We start from the raw sequence: 12243 nt of genomic DNA, 5'->3' as shown, positions 1-12243 counted from the left end.
AGGGTCTGTTAGGTTCTCCTTCCGAGCATCCAAAGGGTAATGTAATCTTTTTGTCCTTGAACACAGCCTGGAATCTCCTGTATAGGAATACTGTTCCTCATTTAATCTGCTGCTCCCAGAAGACCCCATAAAATCCTGGGGAAGTGGTGGCCAACAGAGGGTCTTCACTCAAGACCAAGCAGCACAGAAGCACTTCAATACACCCTGAAGACATAGCAGAAATGGTGAGTTCACTGTCTCCCCTTCAAAGATTACTAAAGATAGGGTGGGAGACTGCCAGGAATGAGGGTGTGGGGAGCAGTTTGCACAGAGGTGCTTGTGTCCCTCTCAAATCTGCAGGGGTACTGCATTTTCAAACCAGCTTGCAGCATTTGATTTGCAGAATGCTGTCAGCTAAACTCTTCACCATCCTGCCTGCACAACTCTAGCATTGCCTTTAGACTAAAATCCAGTTCAGACTAATTGTAAGGGATCATATAACAGGAAAATATTTCTATTTGACAGTCTACTATTTTTCAATTGTTCCTCTGTTACATATCTAAGTAAACATTTGTTCCACTTATCATTTCTGAGCAAACGACATGAATCATTTGACTAGTAAAACCACAACGACAGCTGCTGCTTATTAGAAACAGTCATCTTGTTCAAGGGCCTGCTATGGAGGAGTTCTTCAGGAAACTGTTTCTTGCTTTTAGCACTTTACAATGCAGTGAAAGCAAAGTTGCAGAAATTAGGGCATTTTTATTTCACTTATGTGATTGGCAAAACACACAGGCACACACAGAGCAACGATTACAGCTGAGTTAGTAGCCCCCAAGAAACAGGAAAATACTCATTTAACAATACTACTAATGCTTTAATACTTACGTTTTTTAACTTAATGACGTTTATATGGTTCTCCACAACACAGGTCAAAGAAAACGGCATTTAAGGGTCCCTTTGCAAATAGATTATAGTATTTGGGATTTTGGTGTTGGATACAATATTAATACCAGTTATTATGCAGGTACCAGAAATGGTTTTCACCATTCATGGTTTCTCCAGGTCTCAGGAACAAATTAATTCTGGATTCATAAAATCCCTAGAAGCCAGTCATCAGCGGTCACTACTGCATTACTCTCAGATAAAGCTTCTCCAATCAGTGATAAAAGAAAAAACAAAAAAGAATCAGGTTTAGAAGTCTGATTAGGATAGGAAAACCAGAGAGGGCAACTGTACTTAATTGCAATAAAATACTTTTTAGACTAGTAGCAACAAAATAAGTAACAAAACTGGACCATGAGGAATTCAAGAACAAATAAATGAAACTGAGTCAAGTTAAACATAAAGATTGTTCCCTTTCTGGAGTGCTGGTTTAAAGGCATTATAGATCATAAGGGCCAAGATCTGATTGTTTCCGTGACTTCTATGAAATAAAATTGTATTAAACACAGGCCTAACAGTTAAGCATTTTATCAGACAAACTCACTGGAGTGGTATACCCTGTATGATGTCCTTATTGTCAGCTTTGAAGGGAGAAGCCAAAGACTAAATGAGCGTAGAGACTGCACGTGTCCCAGCAGAGCAGAGAGCAGGAACATTGGCAGGGCATTGTAGAGATGCTACCAAGTAGTCTGCTCTGCAGTGAAACAGAAGCACTTGTGACTTTGTGGCTGTTATTTAAATAGCTTTCAACCCCCCTGAAATAATTTGCAAACAGTAAAGAAGAAAGGGTTTTAAAAATATACAAAAATGGATTGTTGGATAATGGCAAAAGAAAAGGAAAGCAGATCATAAAGTCTGTGGAGGGAAGTGTGGCACTGAGGAGGCAAAGCTGAGGTTTATTATAGGTTAGAAATCTGCAAAACTGCCACCAATTCAATAAAAGTGTTCAGCGAGGTTTCTAAAGATCATATCCTGCCCTTCATTTACCCTCACTGATGGGAGTCAGCACTTTGCTGCAGCTGGATATTTAGAAGTCATTTGTTCTGTGCAACATGCCTGTTCTTACAAATCTTAGTCAAGCAAGTAGTCCATCCTCATGTGTCATCCCACAGAAGTCAAATGTGCTATTAGCATAAGTGATGATTACTTATCTGTGTGAGGTCTTGGGAGGTTGGGTCTTTTAGCATCAGTATACTTGACATGTCAGTCTTTCTTTGATAATTTAATAAAATGGGGCCCAATTCAGTTCAGAGGTGCCTTGAGGAATAAGCTGGACTTAAATGGTGCTTAGGCCTTTGACTGGACCTCTGCAAACTCTGAATTTCATTGAGTGAATGCTAATTACTCAAAGGGGGGCTGTTGAATTATAGACTCAGTTCTTTAGTGTAGCTGGGAACATGTACCTTTTCAAGTGCTTGAGCAATGTAATGTAAATCCAAGCATACTCAGAAGAAAGTTCTGCTAAGACTGCTTTCTTTGGTGAAAACAGGGACTGCAGAAATGCCATTGATAAATAGTTCAGAGAATTTGTACCTGCTGATGGGTAAACATCAACCTAGAAGAATTCTATGCACTAAAAATGGATAGTCTGAGACAATGGAGACCATGGCATCTTACAGCCGCACTGAAAGAGAAATCTTCCTTCCAGTCAGGTAGGTGGAAAAGGCCAAATCCAGAAACCCTAGCGGTCAGTTGAAACCTTTCTGTTTTGATGAGCTCGGAATTAGGCCGTTACTAAGCACACTGAGGCACTTTTGATGCATCTTAGCCTTGGATGACTGTGTACAGTAACGCACTTAGTGTAGCTTCCGTACAAGGATTCAGTTTCCCGTAATCAACTACTTGGTGTAAGAAGGAATCAATCAGTTAATTTTCTATGCCACACACCTCTGCTGAGGAAGAACTCCTAATTGCTGCATGAGAAATCAGCAACAGACATCACTCATGCTAAGCACATGATTTTAAATCATTGTGTGTATTTCTAACAGCTGATGTTCCCTCTGTTTTTAATTTTTTCTTGTCTTTTCGTTCTTTACCTGATTTTTGAGCAGTTTCTAGCCTTGGACTGGTTTATGTATTCTTTCTGAACCTTCATTCTAAGATCCTACAGTTCTCATAGAGTTTACATCTTTTGTGCAAATACTGAAGCAATTCCTTATGCCCTTTGCAGCCATCTCCTTCCCAAAGTGTAATGGATGTATGAAAATTTTGGATCATCCTTTCCTACCCAACATGGATCACTCTGGTCCTTGTTACGTGTGATCTGCTACAGTTACAGAGTGCATGAATAGTCTTCTATGTGACTCCAAAAGACTTTTTAAAAAGGAAGACATTTGAAAAAAATCTTAATCAATACTACAAAAAATGTTGCCCAGCTGTGAGGCCTAGGAAGTCTGGCACACTAGATCACAAGTAGTGGACCCCCTGTAACATTTGATCCTTAGTTTTGCTTGCTGTATCTGTTAAAACAATTGGCTGTCTCCTACACCTACTGTACTTCCAACTTTCCAACCACGTTTGTGAAAAATTACGTTGATTAATTAGTACAGAAATCATTTGCCAAATTATTTGTATTAAAGTCATATCAATTCAGGTCAGTCCTGTAAAGTCGTATATATAAAGTGCATTTTACACAGTGCATCACATAGACATTTGGTGGAACACTACAATCTGCATATTAAATGGCAAACAGGTCCACACTAAATTAACAACAAAGAAACATCATTGTCAATACTAATGAAAAAGTTCTTTTTTTCTTTTGTAGTTGTTTGGACAGCATAAGTTTTTCTCCTGTTTTATTTAAAATCGAGTTCAGACATTTTCAGAGTTTAGATGCCTTTGCTCTCTGATGCCCTTGAACAGCCAAGAACATGCCCAAATTCATCTGGCTATAATCCATATGAAGATAATAGGATATTCTCATATGAAAATTAAAACCTTTGGAAAAAGCTTGATTCATTAGTTTGGAAAAGATTTTGAGATCTTTGTATGTCCACCACTACATTTAAAATAAGTATTTTTTATTTGCTATTCATCCAAAGACCTGATTTTTCTTTATTTTCCTGTTAGCCTGGCAGTCTAGGCAGTAGAACTCCTTTATTCCTCCCACTGGAGTAGCACAGAGGAATTCATTTGATTCCAGTAGGTAGTACTTATTTCATTATCATGTTACAGAAAATAAAGATTATGATTCCAAACTATTTTGCCTGCAGTCTGCACACTAACCATGAAAATGATGGTATGCGGAAAAGTTGACTACATCATAAAAAATTAACTTCCTGCAAGGATTTTCTTGAATTGGTTTCAAAAGAATCTGCTGTTTGGCATCTTTCCTGCACTGAATTTCTGGAGGGTAACTGCATTATGTGCATGTGTAATATGCAAAAGGAAGCATTCACTGAAGGCTTTCTTTCTGCTACCAAATGTAACTACAACACATTGTTTGCGTCTCAAAGAGGTGCCTGAAAGCAAAACTCCAGACGTGAATAAGGTTGCAGATATATGAGTTGTAAAATAGCCACTAATGGAAGAGGAAATACTTTTCTTTTTTCACTTTCTGCTGAGTGACAAAGGTTGCATCTAGCAATAATTTGAATATTCTGCCAACAGTTGGTGGTATTCTGCCCTTGCCAAAATAAATAAATAAATAAATAAATAAATAAATAAATAAATAAATAAAATTTCCATCTCCCACAGCAAATGCCCTGTAAGTCTATAGAAAACAAATTAGGAATGTGTTATTCTCAATGAAAAAAGTCTCCATGAGAGCTACAATTTTATTTTTTTTAGTACACAGAATAACATAAATCAAAAGAAGCAATAGTCTACCTTGTGTTTTGACTACTTTGACCCTCTTCAACCCCTGCCAATTTTTATCTCATTTTTGTTTAACTTTGTACATCAGAGTTTAATTTTAAATCTGGTCCTGAAGACAGTGATGTATAGGGTACATCAAGTATAGCTTAAATTACCCTCTCCCCAGTGATTTGAAGTTGAGGGGAGGGTCTTACTCCACAGCAGGGTGGGAAAGAGAAATGGTCAGATGTTGCCCTTTGAACCTGACCACCCTCAGCTACAGAAACATTTATGCCAGAACATCATTTATTGATTTTATTATATTTTAGGATCTCTTAAAACTGTTGGTGAAGTTTGCCTATATTATTTTTTGACACATGCATATAAAAACAGAAATATGGGTTGAGTAGAAACTATAAATATAGACAACGCTGCCCAATAAACTTACATCGTTCCACTTATAGGTTTCTATTCCAGCTGATCATTCCTAGCAGCCTGTCTTGGAAAATAAATGTTACCCTTCTGATAAGCTCACCAATTTGAAGATTAAAGCTGCATTTCAGGATTAAAGTTTTTCTTATTTGATTATTGTTGTGTCCTGTAGCAGTGGAAGATAAATATTAATAAAATGTTAAAGTCCAATTCTACTCACTTTACTCATGTGAGTGTTTTATACCCTGAGACTGAACAAATTATGCAGCATTCAGCCCTTAAGGATTCAGGGCTGATGCTCTGCTTTCTCAGTCCACTAAAAATAAGTCTCCCGTGAAATGTTACATGTACCCCGTAAACTCATGAACCCTCTGCTGCCAGGGAAAACTCCCACTGATGGGGAGCTCTGAAAACTCGCCATCCAATTACACACCACTGAGCTATGTGTTTTCTGTCGAGGAGAACAAAAACCACAAGAAGCACTCTCCAAGAGACCACAAAAGGGGGCTGGCACCTGTGTCTCCTCAGAGCCGAAGTTTTGGAGTTGTGTTATCAAGTGGCCTGCTGACCCTGGGAGAGCAGCACTGACCTTGACTGACATGCAGAAGTCTATTGCTATGACTCCCCTGAGAGTACAAACCAGCTGCAAACTGCTGCAATGATTAACCCTTATGTGTTGTAGATGTAACATCAAGTCATGGTAATAAAGCTTTCACTGCATAACAGATCTCTTGCTTTGTAAATTGTTGCTCTTATCAGCTGCACTCTTAGGATGTTATCCCTTTTCTGTGAAGCATGACTGCTGTGCTCTTCACTGGAAAGGCTACCAGATCTATGAAGTCTGTGATATTTATTCAACTGCTTTAGAGAATAATACAGAGAATATGCTTTGTTTAAACTGAAAATGCAGTGTGTAAAAACAAAACCAAAAAGAAACATTAAATACTCATACATATGAAACAATATATTAATTAAAATCCAGAATGCCTATAGCAGATTTGAATATAGGAACACCAGATTTGCTATAACAGACAACTGTGTTGTTCCACTGAGACCGGGCTCCTGTTTGTGGAAGTATACCCAACATTTAGTAAAAACACACACTCTTTAAGCCTGTGAGCTACCTGAACTATTGCTTGTAGCAATCAGCACACACCTCCCCAAAACCTAAGCAGTGTAAGTATTGTTTTGTTGTGCACTTCAAATATCAGACTTAATCCTATTTGCAAAGGAGCCAATAGGAGTTTTGAGCATGTACCAGTGTATAATCCAAACCATGGGCTGTGAATAGGACCCTGCCTTCCTCACAAATGCCTTTTATCTCAGCACACTTCCTACTCTTCAGGTTTTCCTTTGCCAAATCTATGGCTACATCACAGCTCCAAAAGTAAAAGTGAGGGGGGCTGGAATTAGATGATTTTAAGGTCTTTCCCGACCCTAGCTATTCTGTAATTCTATGATACAATCTGCTTTGGTCTGCAAAGAAAGAGCCAGAAACAGTATCTCTGGGGATGAAAGCTTCTTTGTATCACAAGGATCGTGAGGACAGTGAGGCCCTGGCATCAGTTTCCCAGAGAAACAGTGGCTGCCCCATCCCTGACAGTGTTCAAGGCCAGGTTGGACGGGGTTTGGAGCAACCTGGTCTGTGGAAGGTGTCCCTGCCCATGGCAGGGGCTTGGAACTGTATGAGCTTTAGGGGCCCTTCCAACCCAAACCATTCTATGATGACTGTTGCTGCCCACGTTGACTGTCTTGGAGGGACTTTCCACCATCCCACCTGCCAAGCAGAGTGAAAAGGATTTTTTCGATGTATCCACTGAGGGGAGCAGTGGCTCTCTGTGTTTTAGGGGCACAGGACTGCCAGTCCTCACTTGTTCCTGTCTCTGCAGCTCAGAGACTGGGCAGACCATGAGCTGCCCACAGCTCCCACATGTGGCTTACAGGTTTTATGCACAACCTTATTCAAAGGATAAAATTAGTATCTATGTTCAGGAATTAAGGAGGAAAAAAATATTCACTTTGGTATAAACAGTGGAAAAGTAAATTCAATTTAAGGAAACGAAAAATTGTTACCCTAAAAAAACCCTGAGGTGTTCTGAGTTTTGCTAGGGGTGTTCACACATTGTAAAATGTGTCTGTGAAAGGTCTCTGTTTGGGAGTGCAGTATACCAACATCACCTGCTAAGTTCGGGTTAAGAAAAAGTGGGAAAGCACTTTCAGCTCAGGAGTGATAACTAGGAGGGAGGCTGCAGGGAAGATGGGTTTCTGTGCAAGATTCCCTGGTGTTCAGAGGGAGAAGGTTAGTGCTCTTTGATAAGAGGTAAATTAACACCACTCTGTGGTCCCTGACTCATCCCTTTCTCCGCCTCTTTTAATCACATTGCTTTGGCTTGCCCTTGGTGCAATGGAGGCGGATCTGCAGAGACTGCATGAGGCGTTTATTCCTCACCAAGGAAAAAGCTGTTCTGGACAAATGATGCTTTGGTATCTGGATTCAGCTGCTGGAAAACCACTGGAGATAGTTTTATCACTTAAGTGAGGCTAGTAAGGTTGGTCCTCCCTCACTAGCACAGGGAGAATTTTCTATAGGAACTGCAGATGAGTTTATGCCTCTTTCCTTCTTCATAGACACGTAAGTATCAATATTTTAACACCAGCAGCTGTAGGTTAAATAATAATAAAATACTATCAAAGCCCTGCTACAGCAAATGTAGAAGGAAAGACAGTGACAAAACAGGTAACGGCTCCAAACCAGGCAGAAACAGGGAGAGGCAGGGGCTCCACCAATTCCCTTTTATTTTATCAGTTTCCACAGCTCCTGTTGTTCTCTGAATCGCTGCTGTGGTCTCCCAGGTGGAGACCATCACCCTCTGAAGGAAGCAGAAGTTGTCAATCCCTCTTTAGGATAGAAAGACTGTTTTGGTGATGGCACCTTGTCTCTTGACTAGCTCCTGCAGGTGTGTTGCTGGTGAAGATAAGCAAGAGGTAGCAAAAGCAGCAATGGGTTTCAGCTACTGTGGAGGGCCCCATGTGCACTTCCATGTCTCATCCCTCCTCTGGCTGTCGATCTGATTTCCAAGGTACCACTGCCCTGATACTTGGTTACTCAAAGGGGAGAAAGAAGCAAGAAGTTTACTGGAGATTATCGGGCTCTCTTGCAGTGTTTCTGTACAAAGGGGGTATCATCTCCCCTATTAGCTCCCATTAATATCAAACCTCTACTATTAATAGGATTTGCATATGGAAAGCGAGAGGATTGACCTTTACATGCATTAAATAAAGCAAATTTTAAGAAATAATTTTAGTTAAAAGCATTTGTGTGATGAAAAATACAAGAACAAATGCATAGACATCAGTATCTGGGTTTCGTTAACACTAACGAGCAAATTATTGCAGGGGAAAATTTGCATCATTGGAATACATATTCCACCCTCCACACTGATCTATGTTGTGATGCAGGGTTATCTTTGGACGGCTCCTCTTTCAGGATATATTTTCTTCTTATGAAATAGCCTATTTTTAACTTCCATTGGGGACCTCCTTATAAATGAGGAACTGGCCCTCAAGGGACTGGCCTGGCTAGAAAAGCATGTTATTAAATAATAAGGGGGGGGGGGGGGGGGGGAGGGGAAGGCATATTAGAATACTAAGCAATATAATTAGCTCATTTCTTTGGTTTTTCTTGGTTGGCTTTTTTAAAAAAAAAAAACAAACTTAAAAAATGTATAGCCAAGTTTTAATTAAACATGTTCTCTGAATATTTGAATTGTGTAAGAGCTGGAAAATCCTGTTGTGTTTTAAAGGGATTAATGGCATCAATTTAAGGTTCTAATCACCAGTACATAATCAGGTATCACCACTCTTCTTGCAATGCCGTGTGCAGGCAATGCCTGCCTATGACACTGGGCCTCAAGCTGCCCCTCAGAGTGGTGAGCTCAGCCCAGGGGTGTGACTGTAAACATCCCTAACCTTCTGCATGGTAGCAACCTGAGTTCTTCATACTGAAACTGACTAAATCCACAGATACAAACTACCATTGCTCCTAATAATAAGTATTGATTTACATGTGCTGAAAAGCGGCTGCTGCATTCACAGTGAGTAGTCTAAAATATAATTAGCTTAGTAACACTCATACCACCATGTTGCTTTTGAGGCTGATTCTTGAGATGCCCGTGTCGAATCGTCTCTGAATTTCTGGCATCATTCTCTCTTCTGTCTTAACCCAGTCACACACCAGCTTTCTGATACAAGCCTTTGTAAAGTACTTCGAGATGCTCAGATCAAACTTGCTGCTGGTTTAAGGTTGTATTAATCAGTATTTTGTGCTGTTTGTTATGCAGCTCAGTATGTAAATTCAGCTATTTATGCTCTTCTGTTCCTCCTCTGGCCCTTGCCTCTGGAAGAGGTAAAATTGTTCAGGTTATCTGTCTCAGAGCTTAGCTATGTCATCTGCTGAATACAGCTCTGAACATCTGAAGTTGGTGAAATTAAATAAAGCACAAGCATCCTTTGGTCTGTAGTTCTTTGCCTTTAAAACTTACTCACAGTAACCTTAACAATTATTAAGAAAAGAATCCTCATAAAAGAATTTAGTGTTAGGATGGAGCTCTGCCTGATACTGGAACAATTATGGAGCAGATGCATCCACTCTGAACAAAGTGACCTTTTCATCAAGTTACAAAACATTAAAGGTTAAAGAATGTTTGAAAGGAAGTTAATACTTTTAAAACATTAGGGAAAGAATTAAAAAAAAAAAAAAAAAAGAAAAAGAAAAAAAAGTCATTCTTTCAATACCTGGCCAAAATCAGTGGGAAACTAAGATAACTGTTTAGGCACATCCAGTTATTATTTAAGTAAGTCTTATTAGAGAAGGATGTAAAGTATTTTACATCGTCTAGTTTGTTTTAAAATTAGAAGTGCTTTTTCAGAGAAAAAATGAGATTTGATAAGAATAAATACCCAACGCAAGAAATCTGTTCTAAAGCTGGTTAATTGCTATTTTAAAGTCGTATTTCTTTCTCTCCATTGTGTAGATATGACATGAGAACAAAGGAAAGGAATCGGGGATGGTGTCAGGTTTTCTTTACTTTTCACCTGCCCTGGATGGCTCAAACTCCGGCTCGGTACTGCCGAGAGCGGGCAGAGCCGCTGCTAACGCCCCGGCGCTTCCCCTCGCAGACCGGCACAAGGAGCAGGGACCTGAGCTCGCAGCGGGGCGCAAGTCCGGGGAGTGCTGAGAGGGGCCTGCCGGCAGCTTTCCCAAGGCACTGCGTACAGAGGCGGATTCGTATTCATATTTGCACTCCTCTTCCTCTCTCAGAGAAGTGAGGATGCTGAGAGCCGTCCGCATGTGCGGAGACCTGCGCGGAGGGAGAGCGACGGCGGTTCCAACTTCCGCACATGTTCTGCGGTATCTGGGCGCTGTGCTCCTCAGACATAGTAAATTTAATAAAGTCCTTCTAAACAGTAGTTGCTGGGGAGCGAGGACTGACGACCCCGCAGCCCCTCCGTATGTCTGGTTTTAAATGCCCGTGTGCCCCGCTGTGGCCTTAACGGCCTGCGCAGCTTTACTCCCACGTCGGGGGGGGATTCGGAGGCAGGCGGTTGTCACCCCAGTCGTGGTCTGCGTCTCCCTTCGGGGCTCTTTGTGGGGCCGGTTGTAGTGCCTTTTCACTCGGTGCATGAGTAACCAGGTGGTGGGGCTGGGAGCAAAGCGGGTGGAGGTGCGTCGCTGGCAGGCAGGTAACTGAGGAGAAACTTGCATATCGTAATGCAAGCACTATGTACAAATCACTAAAAAACTCGCCTGGTAAATAGGTTTCTGTGGGAAGAAAGAAGGATTTTGCTCGGGGTTAGGCTTTGTCAACTTCCCACTTCACCTATTTGTTCCTTTTAAGAGTATCTGTGCATAACAAAATCTTTATTGCTCTAAATCACAGGCGGTCAGCAAAAGAATAGCGGCTTGAGCTGTGCAATCAAAACTTTCAGGTGCCGAGAGAAATAAGAGCGGAATCCCTGCCCCTTCCCCAGATGCACCCCCCCCCTCCCCACCCCCCCACCCCGCTGTTCAGATTAGCCTAAAACCTCTGCCAGCCTGCCCCACAGCCCGCAGCTAGTAAAACCTTGCTTAGGTAAAACTAGCTAACCCCCTTCTGCTGGCACAATAGCTTTGGTGTCGCATGTGGTGGAGTTCCAGGCTCTGTAACTATTTTTCATGAAAGATTTTCCTACTGCCCAAGTGAATACGTGAAGCTACAGTAGCCTTGGTACCGCGTATTTCCTGAAAAGCAGCGTCCGGTTGTTTCTTCAGAGACCCAAAGTCCTTTCAAGGGGCGGGGTGGGGAGAAAGAAAGTGATAATGTACCGGGACGGAACAGAGATGATGGATGTTTTATTTTCGCACCCGTCGCCTCCAGAAAGAGTGCCAAACGCCGGGGCAGAGGCTGGCTGGGCCGAACGCCACTCGCCGCCCCCGAGAAAACCCGGCTGGGGAAAGTGGGGTTCCAGAGAGCTCGGGGGCCGCAGCAGGCAGGCACCGCGAAACGCAGTCTTGACTCCCTCCCGAGGGAGGCGAGGCAGCGGGGCCCGGCTGTCTGGGGGAAGCAGCGGTGTCATCCCCCCCGCCTCGGTACGGCCGCGTCCGGGACCCGCTCTCTCCTCCCAAGTTTAATTTGCCAACTTGGTGTCGGGCAGGGGCTGCTCCCACGAGGCGTGGGCTGAGGCCCCGCGGGAAGGGGGCCGGGGCCCGGGAATGGGCGGGAGGAACGCCCGCTGCGGGCACCGGCGCCGCCCGGCGAGCCCCTCTCGGCTGCGCGGAGGGCAGCGGATGGTTGCGGAGTGGCTGTGGCCGCACGGGCCGAGCCGCTGTGGGAGTTCCCTGCGGGTTCCTAAGCCAAAATGTCCCCTCCCCCAGTGTCTGTTCATTTTATTGGGAGGGGGGATAGCTCTGCTATCTGGGGTTAGGTAGGTAATCACTTTGAACTCCAAACGGAAGCCAATCGATCAGAGCACGATTACCTACAGCTTTAAAGCGAATGCTTCCAAATATGAAGCTGCCGGGCGTGCTTACCCTTCCCTCTCTGTTTTTTCCCT

Source organism: Pezoporus flaviventris, unplaced genomic scaffold (genome assembly GCF_033815535.1).
Source record: "Pezoporus flaviventris isolate CSIRO_AGI_PZ_B2104156 unplaced genomic scaffold, CSIRO_AGI_Pfla_v1 ptg000054l, whole genome shotgun sequence".
Lineage (NCBI taxonomy): Eukaryota > Metazoa > Chordata > Aves > Psittaciformes > Psittacidae > Pezoporus > Pezoporus flaviventris.
The sequence above is the reverse complement of the archived record's forward strand: the minus strand, read 5'-3'. Positions refer to the sequence as shown.